The 12,542-nt window shown below is 34.3% G+C and overlaps 1 protein-coding gene and 1 long non-coding RNA gene across 3 annotated transcripts in view; one reads left to right on the top strand and one right to left on the bottom strand.

Moving 5' to 3' along the window:
- Positions 1-5,898, bottom strand: part of LOC128247035 (uncharacterized) — a 31,060-nt gene extending 25,162 nt beyond the window's left edge. The window contains exon 1 of the long non-coding RNA XR_008263450.1: positions 5,425-5,898. This is a non-coding gene — a long non-coding RNA (uncharacterized LOC128247035). The remainder of the gene's footprint in view (positions 1-5,424) is intronic.
- Positions 1-12,542, top strand: part of LOC106875150 (FERM domain-containing protein 4A) — a 355,036-nt gene that overhangs the window by 53,262 nt on the left and 289,232 nt on the right. The window lies entirely within an intron of this gene.

Genomic DNA, 12,542 nt, shown 5'->3' with positions numbered 1-12,542 from the left:
TATGCCAATTTGTTCTTTTTGTATGTACCTGTCATGTGTGTCACACTTACTTCAAAGCAGTGAGTGGCAGGATAGAGAGAAAGTAAGAGAGAGAGTGAAAGAGACAGTCGTTTTGTGTTTTTAAATGTTTCAGAGAGGAAGTAAGAGAGAGAGAGAGAGAGAGAGAGTGTGTGTGAGAGTGGTGATGGCATTTGTTTTGTGTTTTTAAATGTTTATCACGTTGCAAGAAAAGTAGATACATACACACATTGTTAAATTGAAAGTGGGAGAGGGGAGGGACAGAGAGGAAGAGAAAGAGAGAAAGTGAGAGAGACAGTAGATACATAGATCCAAAGAAAATTTAATACATAGATACATAGACACAGCAAATATTGGATGTCACTTTCACGTTTCATTACCACACGAGGATAAAATCAACTTGCAAGTGGCTGAGTACTCCACAGACATGCATATCATTAACATAGTCCTCAGGGTGATCAGCCTCACACAGAATATGACAAGGCTGGCCCCTTTGAATTACAGCTACAACTCATTTTGGCCAGCTGAGTGGACTGGAGCATGATAAACCTTCAAGTGGTTTGAAGAAAGCGAAAAAAAATCCTATATTGGGGCAGGAAAATCTTTGTAGTCGTTAGGGTGTGTAGAAATTAAGCATCGTTAAAGCATATTCTGGCAGCCTGTAAATCAGAATATGCATGGTGGCATTGCCAGATCTTGTATATCCTTGCTGGGTCACTAAAACAATAACATAGTAGCATTGGTGGTAGTGTCTTGTAGTCCAAGAAAGATGATTCTGCAATTTCTTGCTGAACAAATTGCACAAGTGGTTTGTTTATAATGATCAAATGTATCTGCTGTACATTAGCTCACTCCTTCCATCAAAGTGACATTGCAGGAACAGGTGTGTTATTTTCTGTTCATTTTCCATAGACTGGACTGATTGATAGAAGCTGAGGATTCAGAGGCATTGTGTTTCAGTGTTTCTATATTGATATGGATTCTATGGCTGGATGACCTTCCTAATAACAACCACTTTACAATGTATATTGTTTTTTGTTTTTTTTGTGGAACCTGCACTAATGGAATTGACTTGGAACTTAAAGACTAAAGGACTTAAGGGTTTCCATTGCTAAAAGGTGAATAGGGAGGAAGTCTGTGTGTACCTTTGTCAACCACTTCTATTTTTCTCTTTCATATTCCTTTCCTCTCACACCTTTTGCTAACATTTACCTTTATAATGTGGGATAGCCCTGGGCCCTACCTCATTACACTCTCTATCTCCCTCCTGATTTCCTTCAGTTATGAGAGCCTCTTTGATTTCTGACCTGAAAGTTGTAAGGCAACTTCACAATTGGTGTTGTCATGACAAAAGCGCCCAGTACACCCTGTGAAGTTGTTAGTGATATGAAGGGCATTCAGCTGCAGAAACCTTTCCCAAATAGGCATGGGAACACAATGTAGTCCTCTGACTTTCTGGATTCTGGTCAACTGTGTAACCTGTGCTAGCATGGAGAGTGGATGTTAAACGATGAGTGTGTGTTTGTGAGAGAGAGGGGGGGGGGGTTAATCCACAGACTAAAGATCAATCATGCAAGAAACTTAATGCATTAGGATGCAAAGTGTATATAAAATACAGATTCAACAGGTCTCTAAAATGAATTCACCCCAATTGTCTCAATCTTTAAGTAAACTTCAGTTCCTTTTAAATTAACTTTTAGATCAGTTTTTTTTTCTCAAAATGTATCTTGCTCTAATTTGATGGCATTATTTGGCTTAGTTAATGATGTGTTACTGATAAAGATCTTTGTATGATATAATTTGTTGGATATATATATAATGTAAACTTCAGAAATAGACTGATTCCAGATATCCTATCACTGATAATAATGTAAACCTTGGACAAGTTGTTTAAACCACTACCTCACCTGAACAATTATGAGAAAAGAGATAACACTGTGCTGAAATGAGAACTAATGTTTGTTTTGGTAGTTTACGGTGCCAAGACAGAATCCCCTCAGAAATTACCATATCTTTTAATTATATTTTTAAATCTTTTGTGGTTATCTTCTTAGAAGCTATGCTTTTATTTGTTTGTTTATATATAGTTTGTTATTTCTTATATATGTCTTTATCATTTTAGCCAGTTGCTTATACATATTTGGCTATTTGTCATTGGTGAAGGTAGTTTTACTTATGAATATATTTCTTGAATGTTACCCTGTTACAGTTAAGTGATAATGGGATCCATGTATACATACATACATACATACATGCACGCCACTTCACATCGTCTTGGCTTAACAGCCCTCACCATTTGTTTTTACTGTTTTGTTCTCACTGTCCTGTTTTTGTTACCACTTTCACCCTCCGCAAAAAATCTCACTTACTTAGTAAATATTTCTTTCGGTAATTTATCGTAGTTGTAATATATCTGTAATTTAAAGAAACTTCAAGGTAACCCTAGCACGTTTAGCTTTCTAGAAATAGCAGTGATCACATAGTTATTATTGTAAGGCTTATAGCATTCCAGACAGTCATACCAACAAACTCACTTCTTAATTTAAAAAAGATAAATAATACTGGTACACTATATTATGGAAGCTTCAAAGTTATACAGCTATTTTGTCTAATAGTATTCATTCAATAAATAATCTTTTTTTTTTTCAGATTACATATAGAGAATAATATAGGTTTTGCAATTAGCGAATTAAAACTTGAAATGAAAACACTGAAATGAATATATATTAAATTATCATTAATGAAAATAGAGGCTAGAGAGAGTGAGAGATTGATGCGAGTAAAAAATGGAAAATTCCGCCTGCAACAAATTTATATTGTTTATTAAATCTACTCTGTAATAAATGCAAAAAATATGTAAATTTCTGAATAACCTGAAGTTCAAATATTCAATAAACTTCAGAAATCGAAATGATAGGAAATTTCTTGAAACATTAATTTATAAAAAAATTTCCAGATGGTCAAGCCTTTAATAATTGCTTTCTTTTAGTCACTACATACCTAATTAATGAGCACCTTTCTCCATTATATTATAGATTTTTAGTAACTGTTACATACCTAATTAATATGCAGCTTTCTCCATTATAAGATACATAGATAGATAGATAGATACCCTCCTCCATAAAAAAATTCTTTGAAAAAAAATTGTTTTGTAAGATAGTTTCAATTTTTAAGGAATATATCTTGAGAAACTAAATTGTGTGATATAGGGGAGATAACTTTTTGACGACTCGTGCAGACTTTTATTTATGATAAAGTGTATTCAGGGTCTGTTATAACGTGAAATTGTTATATTGAGTTAGCTCTGTATATGTCTTTTTATTACCAATTATCTGTTATGATTTCTGTTTATAATATTTTTATAGAATATATTTAGTATTTCTTAAAATTGTTTCTTATGTCTGCGTGTTATTTTATTATCAAGAATTATCTCCCATACCTTTGTTATGTTTTACTATTTTCGTTTTCTTATCAATCGTCGTTTCGTCCCAAAACTATTTCGCACCAGTTAAATAATCTTTGTCAGTTTTATATTTGATAATTATATTTGACATTTGTTCGTTAAAATCTCTTGTTGCCTACAATTTTGCATATAAAGTAAATAATTTCTTTTTAAAATTATATTGGTATGGGAGAATTCTGTGATCCATTTTTATTATAAACGAGAAGAAATCCAAACCTTTTTATTTCACTAAATTCACTAATATATATTTTGAAAGACTTTTTTGTTTGTTTTGATGTATTTAAAATAGCCTTTATATATTCTTGCTGTTGTCACCATTATCTTCATTGTTTACTTGAGACAGGGCCAGTTTTTGTAAGAGAGTTGGATAGTTAATTGAATTGGTAACAGTATATTACTGGTACCTATTTTTGTTGATATTGGTAGGATTTGAACTGGGAATATTGGGTGATGAAACAAAAATATTGTAAGATATTTATAATACTTAGTGAGTTTTAATTATATAATAAATTAATTTTAAATATGCTATTAGACCTTTTAGTAACAGGAGTAACCATTCCTTGAATTCTTGTTTCACTTTGATATGGATTTGCTTATTCATGAAATTTTAGGCAGAAATTTGGACATTATTTGGATAACCAACTAATTGTTTTTCATGTAGATGGTATCTCTGAATCTTCAAATATCTAAACATCTCATAGGCCAATATGTGTACAATCTTATGTATTTAATTAGTGGTTTATTAATTTCTTACTTTAGAAAGTATGCTAAAGACATTGATTAGCTGAGAAGATCCAGATTAAGACCAAAACACATTTGAAATTGTGCTAAGAAAAATGAAAATAATAGTAATTGGCTATTTTTTCTCTCACCATAAATTTATTTCTAGTTAGCCTTTTAAAGCTGCATGCCTTGAATATGTTAACACTAACTTAACTATTAAACAATTGAATTGCGATAACATAAGTAGAGGAAACTCTTTAATCTTGTCAGATACCCTGTCAACCTGTCTAGTACCAGTGATATGATAAAATGCATCTTGTGTATGCTGTAAGGTAGTGGGTGATAGGAAAGGGAATCAGTTATAAAAATTGCACCTAAAATAACACGAGCTATACAACTATGGACTGCACTAGCTTTTCTCTGTTCTGTGCCAGATACTGAATGTCTAGGGACTGTTCTGAAGGTGAGATGTTGGAAGGTCTATCCAGTTCAAACTAGCATGGAAAAATTCATGTAAATTGGTGATGATGAAAAAGTAGTTTTGTTGCAAAATGACCTCCTTCGTTTAAACCTTTTTGATAAGAAACTACTTGTAGCTATCATTGATTCTATGATACAAAACTTGCCTGTTTTATAAGTGTTTATATTTAAGTTTAAAGCTTCCAACATAATTTTATGTAAACAAAATTTAACGACCTGTTCCAGACACCACGTTGAGAAAAATAAAAATTCAGTTATTTTTCTGAATTCTTCAGAATTTTTAATTGAAACATAAGGACACTGCATTTCAACAGAAATATGATCATAAAAAGAGTATTGAAGCACTGGAAATTTCTTTTGCTTATCTTATCCACTCTAATCAATATTACTGCATCTACTTTAGACTGAGACTGTTATAAACTTAATTTGTTTAACGCACTTGAGTCTCTTAATGCTTTTTCAATGCTTCCTACTAAAATTATTATTCTTATGAAGATTGTAATTATAGAAATGTAGTGTAATTTTGTGTAGAATATATACACTGATACACAGAACATGAATCATTAGACTATTCTCTGAAACTAGTAAGTTGTTGGATTCAATAAGAAAATTTTTATCTGCTTGACATAATCAGTAGAGAGATAGAAATTTGGTACAATGGCTAGATTATATTATGACTGCATAATACATGTCTCGAAAGAAGAAAAAAGAAAGAAAAAAATTTTTAATATACAACTTACGACATCTGGAAAGAAACTGCAAGTGAACCCTGAGAGATAAAATCTTTCAGAACTAAAAAGTTGGTTGGAAATAAGGGTGCATGTGTTAGCTGGAAGAATGAAGTTGAAGTTAGGTTCTCCATGATTGGTGAGAATCAGATACATTAAATGTTGTAAGCTGGTAGTAGGTGATAAAAAAAAAAAAATGTGACATGCAAACTTTATATTTACTCTTTTACCTGTTTCAGTCATTTGAATGTGGCCATGCTGGAGCACCGCCTTTAGTCGAGCAAATCGACCCCAGGACTTATTCTTTGTAAGCCTAGTACTTATTCTATCGGTCTCTTCTGCCCAACCGCTAAGTTATGGAGACGTAAACAGCCCAGCATCAGTTGTCAAGCAATGCTAGAGGGACAAACACAGACACACACATATATATATACATATATATGATAGGCTTCTTTCAGTTTCCGTCTACCAAATCCACTCACAAGGCTTTGGTCGGCCTGAGGCTATAGTAGAAGACACTTGCCCATGATGCCACACAGTGGGACTGAACCCGGAACCATGTGGTTGGTAAGTAAGCTACTTACCACACAGCCACTCCTGCACCTATATTTTAAAGCTTTTGATGAAAGATGAAAAGCAAGTACAAGAAAGGCTCATCTGAAATTCTACATAACCCCATTATATGGGCTGTGTATGGAAGAAAAGTAGCAAAGAAAATATTTTACTTGAATGCTTATATTTAGAATCTAGAAGTTTTGAGAAATATGTAAATAAGTCTTCTATAAATGATAAATTTCAAATACTAATCCAGTTATAAATGATAGTTTATAACACATGGAGTTAAAAACCCCCTGGACAGTAAAAAAAGGTACAAAGGTATCTGTAGCATTTGCACCACATATCTATTGTAACCCAGATAGTCATATATGAGGTCTGATCAATAAGTATCCAGGCTGTTGCCATATACACATGCACAGTAGAGTTCAAGGTCAATTTGTGCGAAGTGGCCTTTACTCTGTGTGCTTTAGCTTCGTTACTATGGCAACAGTCCGAATACTTATTGATCAGACCTACATGCTTGATTTAAGTCCACGGGTACCTTTCTGCCTTCTTCAAGTTCAATGGGGATTTTAACCTTATGTTACAAGCAATTATTTATAACTGGATTAGTATACGAGTTACACTGTTTCTAGTATTGTTGTAAAGTACCTGAATGCTTTACAACAGTTCCTTTTTTTAAATTAATATCTGGGAATGACATTAAAATTTTGTTAAAATTTCATAATTACATTTAGGCTAGTTAATTTAGAGTATAATTTAAAAGAAAGAAAAAGAATATTTTGGGTATTTGTTTCAAGTTTTAGTAATTTGTGAGAAAAAAAAAAAAAAAGACCAAATCACAATGCACCAAGTTTTTTTTTTTTTCTAACAAGATAGCCACAAATTTGGTTATGTGATAAAATTCAAGAAAACTCCTTCATTGCCTCTACTAATCTTAGTTAACTAACTGTATATTAAATTGAATGTGATGATGATAGTGGACTCTTCTTTGAGGATAATGTATGAATATCCAGTTCTTAAATCAACTGATCTGGCTTTTCACTGAATTATATCATCAACATACTTCACAAGTAGAGTTAGTGTGGCACGGTGACAAAGTTGAGCCTTTGGATGACAGGTACAATCCATCTGATGGGTATCTATTCAGTTTCACTCACTAGGCTTGTATTAGCCGGTATCTATGGCGAAAGACACTTGCCCAAGATGCTACACATTGGGATTGAACCTCAAACCTCATGACTATGAAGCCAGTTTGTTAATCACTCAGGCATGCCTGTATCTATAAACTTTGAATAAAGAGGCAACAAACAGAGAAAAAAAAAATGTTATATATATATATATATAGAAATATATATATATATATACTTTCTTTACTTACTTGTTTCAGTCATTTGACTGCGGCCATACTGGAGCACCGCCTTTAGTCGAGCAAATCGACCCCAGGACTTATTCTTTGGAAGCCTAGTACTTATTCTATCGGTCTCTTTTGCTGAACCGCTAAGTTACGGGGACATAAAGACACCAGCATCGGTTGTCAAGCGATGTTGCGGAGACAAACACACACATACACACATATATATATATACACATATATACGACAGGCTTCTTTCAGTTTCCGTCTACCAAATCCACTCACAAGGCTTTGGTCGGCCTGAGGCTGTAGTAGAAGACACTTGTCCAAGGTGCCATGCAGTGGGAGTGAACCCGGAACCATGTGGTTGGTAAGCAAGCTACTTACCACACAGCCACTCCTGCGCCTATATCTACATATATATTTTTTTTATCTAGGACCAGATTGGTAGAAAATAGGCATTGGTTTCTTACACTTCATTTGTATTATGAAAGTCATCTTGGGATTTTTCACATCATTAGTTTCGACTATATTATTAGTTCTCCATTTTAATGTTTCTTCTGAAAGAATATCAAATTCTTTCATGGAATTGAACTGCTATCTCTTGTCATTACACTTTTTTTACTACATAGTAATTTCACAGTCTGAAAATATTTTTAGGTAAATGTAATTTAAGAATTGTAATGGTAAAGTGGTTAATGTGATAAGGTATTGGGCATATGGTTTGTAAGTTCAAATCCATTGCCAGTAATTTATTAACTTGGAACAAGTCAATTATACACAGTTTAGTTCATCTAGACCTCATGGCTGGCTCTGGGAATATTTACTATGAAACACTAGCATTCTACCTGCAAGTATTTGTTGGTAAGCAGTTTTAGGGTACTTTTCAAAAGAAGTGTTCATTTAGTCCAATCAACTATTAATAATTGTTCAGTCATTAAGTATATATGAAGATGAAGATATATATATATATATATATATATATTTTGTCATATTGGTAGAGATTCTCATTATCTCCAGATGTTGTCATATGTATCTTTCTAACCTGATGAGTAGAATATCTTGATTAGGAGTAGTCGTGTGGCCAGACTATTAAATAGCTTCAGGTTTAAACTAACCTCAACGTTGCTGTAATGAAGCTGATGCTAGTGAGTACAGGATATAGCATCTTAATAATACTCATTAATTTTTATTTCGGATATACCCTCCTACCACTAATTGGTCCTTATGGTGTTAAATGAGTTTGCTAAGTAACTCATAGGAAATATAAACAACAAAAAGCATTTACTTGAAGTATGTTTTCATGAAAATTTCTCTTAGCTTTGTATGTTATGGTTGATACTTTGATAGACACAACAACCATTGTTTTTTTTTTGTTTTTTTTTGCTCTGTGGCTATAATCTTATAGGATATTTTTCCAGGTTTTACTTTTATAAATAAGTTATATATAAATTTGAAGTGAATGGAAATTTGATAATACCTGCCATGAAGTATTCATTTAAGTCACAAGAATGGTATCAGTGGTTGTGGTTGTGAATAGCCTCAGTTAACTTGAACAGAATGATGGCATATGCAAGTAGCTGATAAAATGCTGAGGAGCAACCTACACATTCAGTACCTCCTACATGTAAATATAGTTAACTCTGCTTAAGCAGATCTATAAGATCCTATAGTAGTTTTAAAGTAACTTGTCAGTCCACTACTTTAAACATAGAACTGTAAGATGCTTGAAGTGTTGGTTTACATTTCAAGTTCATTTCTTCAGTGTTCTAGCCAAATCTTTATTCAAGCATACTGTCCAAAGATTTTAGGTTTTAGAGACATACTAGCTGTCTAACAATAGTAGTTAGTTGCTAGAAATGTGGCTGCTAAATAGAGTAGGTTAAGTGATTATATAGAAATAGTTTTCATATGATTTTATAGAGGTACTTGTGAGCAGAACAGAAAAAACAAATTTTTTTTTGGCTATTGTTAGTGTAAATGAAAGTTGTATATTAAATTATCACTGAAGATTTGCCACTTTGCTGTTACCTTCATATCTTTTAATCACTTGGTGTAAATCAGTCATTGTTTGAGGAAATAGATAAAAACAAAACTGAAATTTCCCAGCATGGAAATAGCTATTAATATGATATAAAGTTTTTCATTTATTGGATGAATTGGAATTTCTAATTTTAAATTTAACTCAAGGTTAGTTACTGAAAAATTGTTGGAGTTGTCCCCTTGCATTTTATTCTTTTGCTTGTTTCAGTCATTTGACTGTGGCTGTGCTGGAGCACCGCCTTGAAGGGTTTTAGTTGAACAAATTGACCCCCAAGACTAATTTTTTTTAAAACCCTAGAACTTATTCTATCGGTCTCATCTTGCTGAACTGCTGAATTATGGGAATGTAAACACACCAACAGCAGTTGTCAAGCAGCGATGGGACACACACATAGTTTCTCTCTATCAAATCCTCTCGCAAGGATCAGAGTAGACTTGGGAATAATTGTGGCTAGGAGGTGGTTCCACACTCCTCAAAACCCTGGAACTCTTGAGCCAGGGACATACTGTGTGTGTGTATAGAAGGATGTGTATGGTTGTATATATGTTTGCATACGTGCATGTACATATACATGTGTTTTGGGAAAGATCTGGAGAGAATTCCAGAATGTTGATATTTTAGGAAAGAAGAGGTTATCATAGAAGACACTTACTCAAGGTGCCATGCTGTGGGACTGAACCAGGAACCATGTGGTTGGAAAGCAAGCTTCTTACCACACAGCCATGCCTGTACCTATGTGAATAAAAATAAAATGGAGCTAAAAAGTGTAATGTATTGAATCAATGTTAATTATTATCAAGTCTCCTCTGGGTTCAGACTGCTATCAATCAGGAGACATCTGTGGAATTATTGATTTGTCCTATCTCAGAAGTAGGGTACACGAAAATACAAATAAAATAATACTTGAAGTGAGAAAAATCAACTAAAGATTATAAATTAAAATTATCTTGTGATATGTTAATCAACAAAGCCTACTATTACATCTTGTGAATTGTTGGTAATATAGATGTTTGTAAACTGGTTGATCTTCCTAATGCTAATCTATCGCATAAAATAGGAGTAAAATGAGTCTTTAAGTGATTTTCATGAGGTCATGACAGGAATAAGAAGTAAAAACATTGACTGAAGGTGAATAACTAATTACTACTATATGACACTATATAGACATGTGAAAGAGTCTATTTTGAATTGTAACCTATTAACATTTAGATTTGTCTTAATAAACTGTAAGAATTAAGATGTAGAATAGCTCATGAATCATGGGTTCAAATCCACAGCAAACATGCCATTAAAAGCAGTATGCTAAATTCTAGACATGTCAGTTCAACAGGCTGTCATCTTGAATATGTGAGAAACTGATTTCCAATAGACAAATATTGTATCATAATTACTTATCAACCCTGTGAAAGGACTAACTTTTCAACCAAGGTAGCAAACATTTGTATCACAGTGTAGGAGAATCATATGGTGCCACATTTTTCTTTTTCTCTTCTAATGCAAAGCCATCCAACTAATTCCTATGACTAAACATTTTAAGAGAAGTTGTGAAATAGAGCACTAGAATCAACTTTTGTCTTGTTTTACTTTTAAAAAAAAATGGTTTTATAGTGTAGTTTTCCATGCATTTCGGCTTCAACATCTTAGAATGTTTTAGCATATACGCTTGTGTGTATACTCAGTATAAATCTCAATATTGAATGAGATAGACTATGACCGTAGTTAGTGCTCAATACATTACATACGTAGAATCACTATTTCTTTTATTGACTAGGTAATGCATGGAAATAGTATATATATGTATGCATGCATAGATACACATGCATGTATTCACATGTATGTATGTATGTGTGTTGTGTAATACAATGGACTCGTCCATCATCATCATCATCATCATCATCATCGTTTAACGTCCGCTTTCCATGCTAGCATGGGTTGGACGATTTGACTGAGGACTGGTGAAACCGGATGGCAACACCAGGCTCCAGTCTGATTTGGCAGAGTTTCTACAGCTGGATGCCCTTCCTAACGCCAACCACTCAGAGAGTGTAGTGGGTGCTTTTACGTGTCACCCGCACGAAAACGGCCACGCTCGAAATGGTGTCTTTTATGTGCCACCCGCACAAGCCAGTCCAGGGGCACTGGCAACGATCTCGCTCGAAAATCCTACAGGAGCCAGTCAGGCGGTACTGGCAACGGCCACGCTCAAAATGGTGCATCTCATGTGCCACCCGCACAAGAACCAGTCCAGGGTCCTTAATATATGAGCATCCAGCTGCTGCATCATCTGGGCACCCAACTCATTGATTTAACGTGTACAAAGTGACCAAGTTACTGATACATGTACTTTTATGTAATTCTCAGATAGAATCAGCATGACACAGTGTGACAAGGCTGGACTTCTTTCTGAATTGTAAGTGCAACAGGCTTCTGTACAGTTTCTGTTTACTCAAATTCACTCACAATGTTTGGATGAATCTGAGTAGTCTATGCTAAAGATATTTGCCCTTGATGCCAGGCGGTAGGATCTCTGTGTATGTATCTGAGCATTTTTTAATGCATGTGTGTGTGCGTTTGTATGTATGTATGTATGTATGTATAAACTAGCATATCCGTATATATGAGAGAGACAGAGAGACCGATATGGTAGTTTCTTCATGTCTGAAGATAATGAGGAAGAGTGGCATGCTCTCTAGTTGTTATGTAAACTGATCCTTGACACTTCAGGGCTTTTCTTCCTGTCTGCACTTAATATTTTAAAGTGAGTCAGTCTGCTCAATCTGAACCCACCCTTTAGGCTGTCGCTCAGTCGGCTAAGACACCTGCAGCAACCACCAAATTGTAGGTTTTACATTGGAGTGGCCTTCTCCTAAGTGAATTACCTTACAGGGCTAGAGAGCTCCACCTACTCTGGAATTGCTGGAAGTGTAAAAAAAGGGCACCGGACTGCCTAAGGGACTCCACTCCTTGATTTGTTGTCAAGGTAGACTCTGTTAACCTTTTTCTTTACCAAGACACTCACAAGGCAGTACAGATTTGTATGTGGAGTTTTTTCCCCCCCATAAAATGCTAATTAAACCCATTGCTGTGACCCTGACATGTGCTGCTATGGGTTAGAGTAGACTTGGGAATAATTGTGGCTAGGAGGTGGTTCCACACTCCTCAAAATCCTGGAAC

This window comes from Octopus bimaculoides, chromosome 2 (genome assembly GCF_001194135.2).
Source record: "Octopus bimaculoides isolate UCB-OBI-ISO-001 chromosome 2, ASM119413v2, whole genome shotgun sequence".
Classification (NCBI taxonomy): domain Eukaryota; kingdom Metazoa; phylum Mollusca; class Cephalopoda; order Octopoda; family Octopodidae; genus Octopus; species Octopus bimaculoides.
Note: the sequence above shows the minus strand (reverse complement) of the source record. Positions and strands in the feature narration are given on the sequence as shown.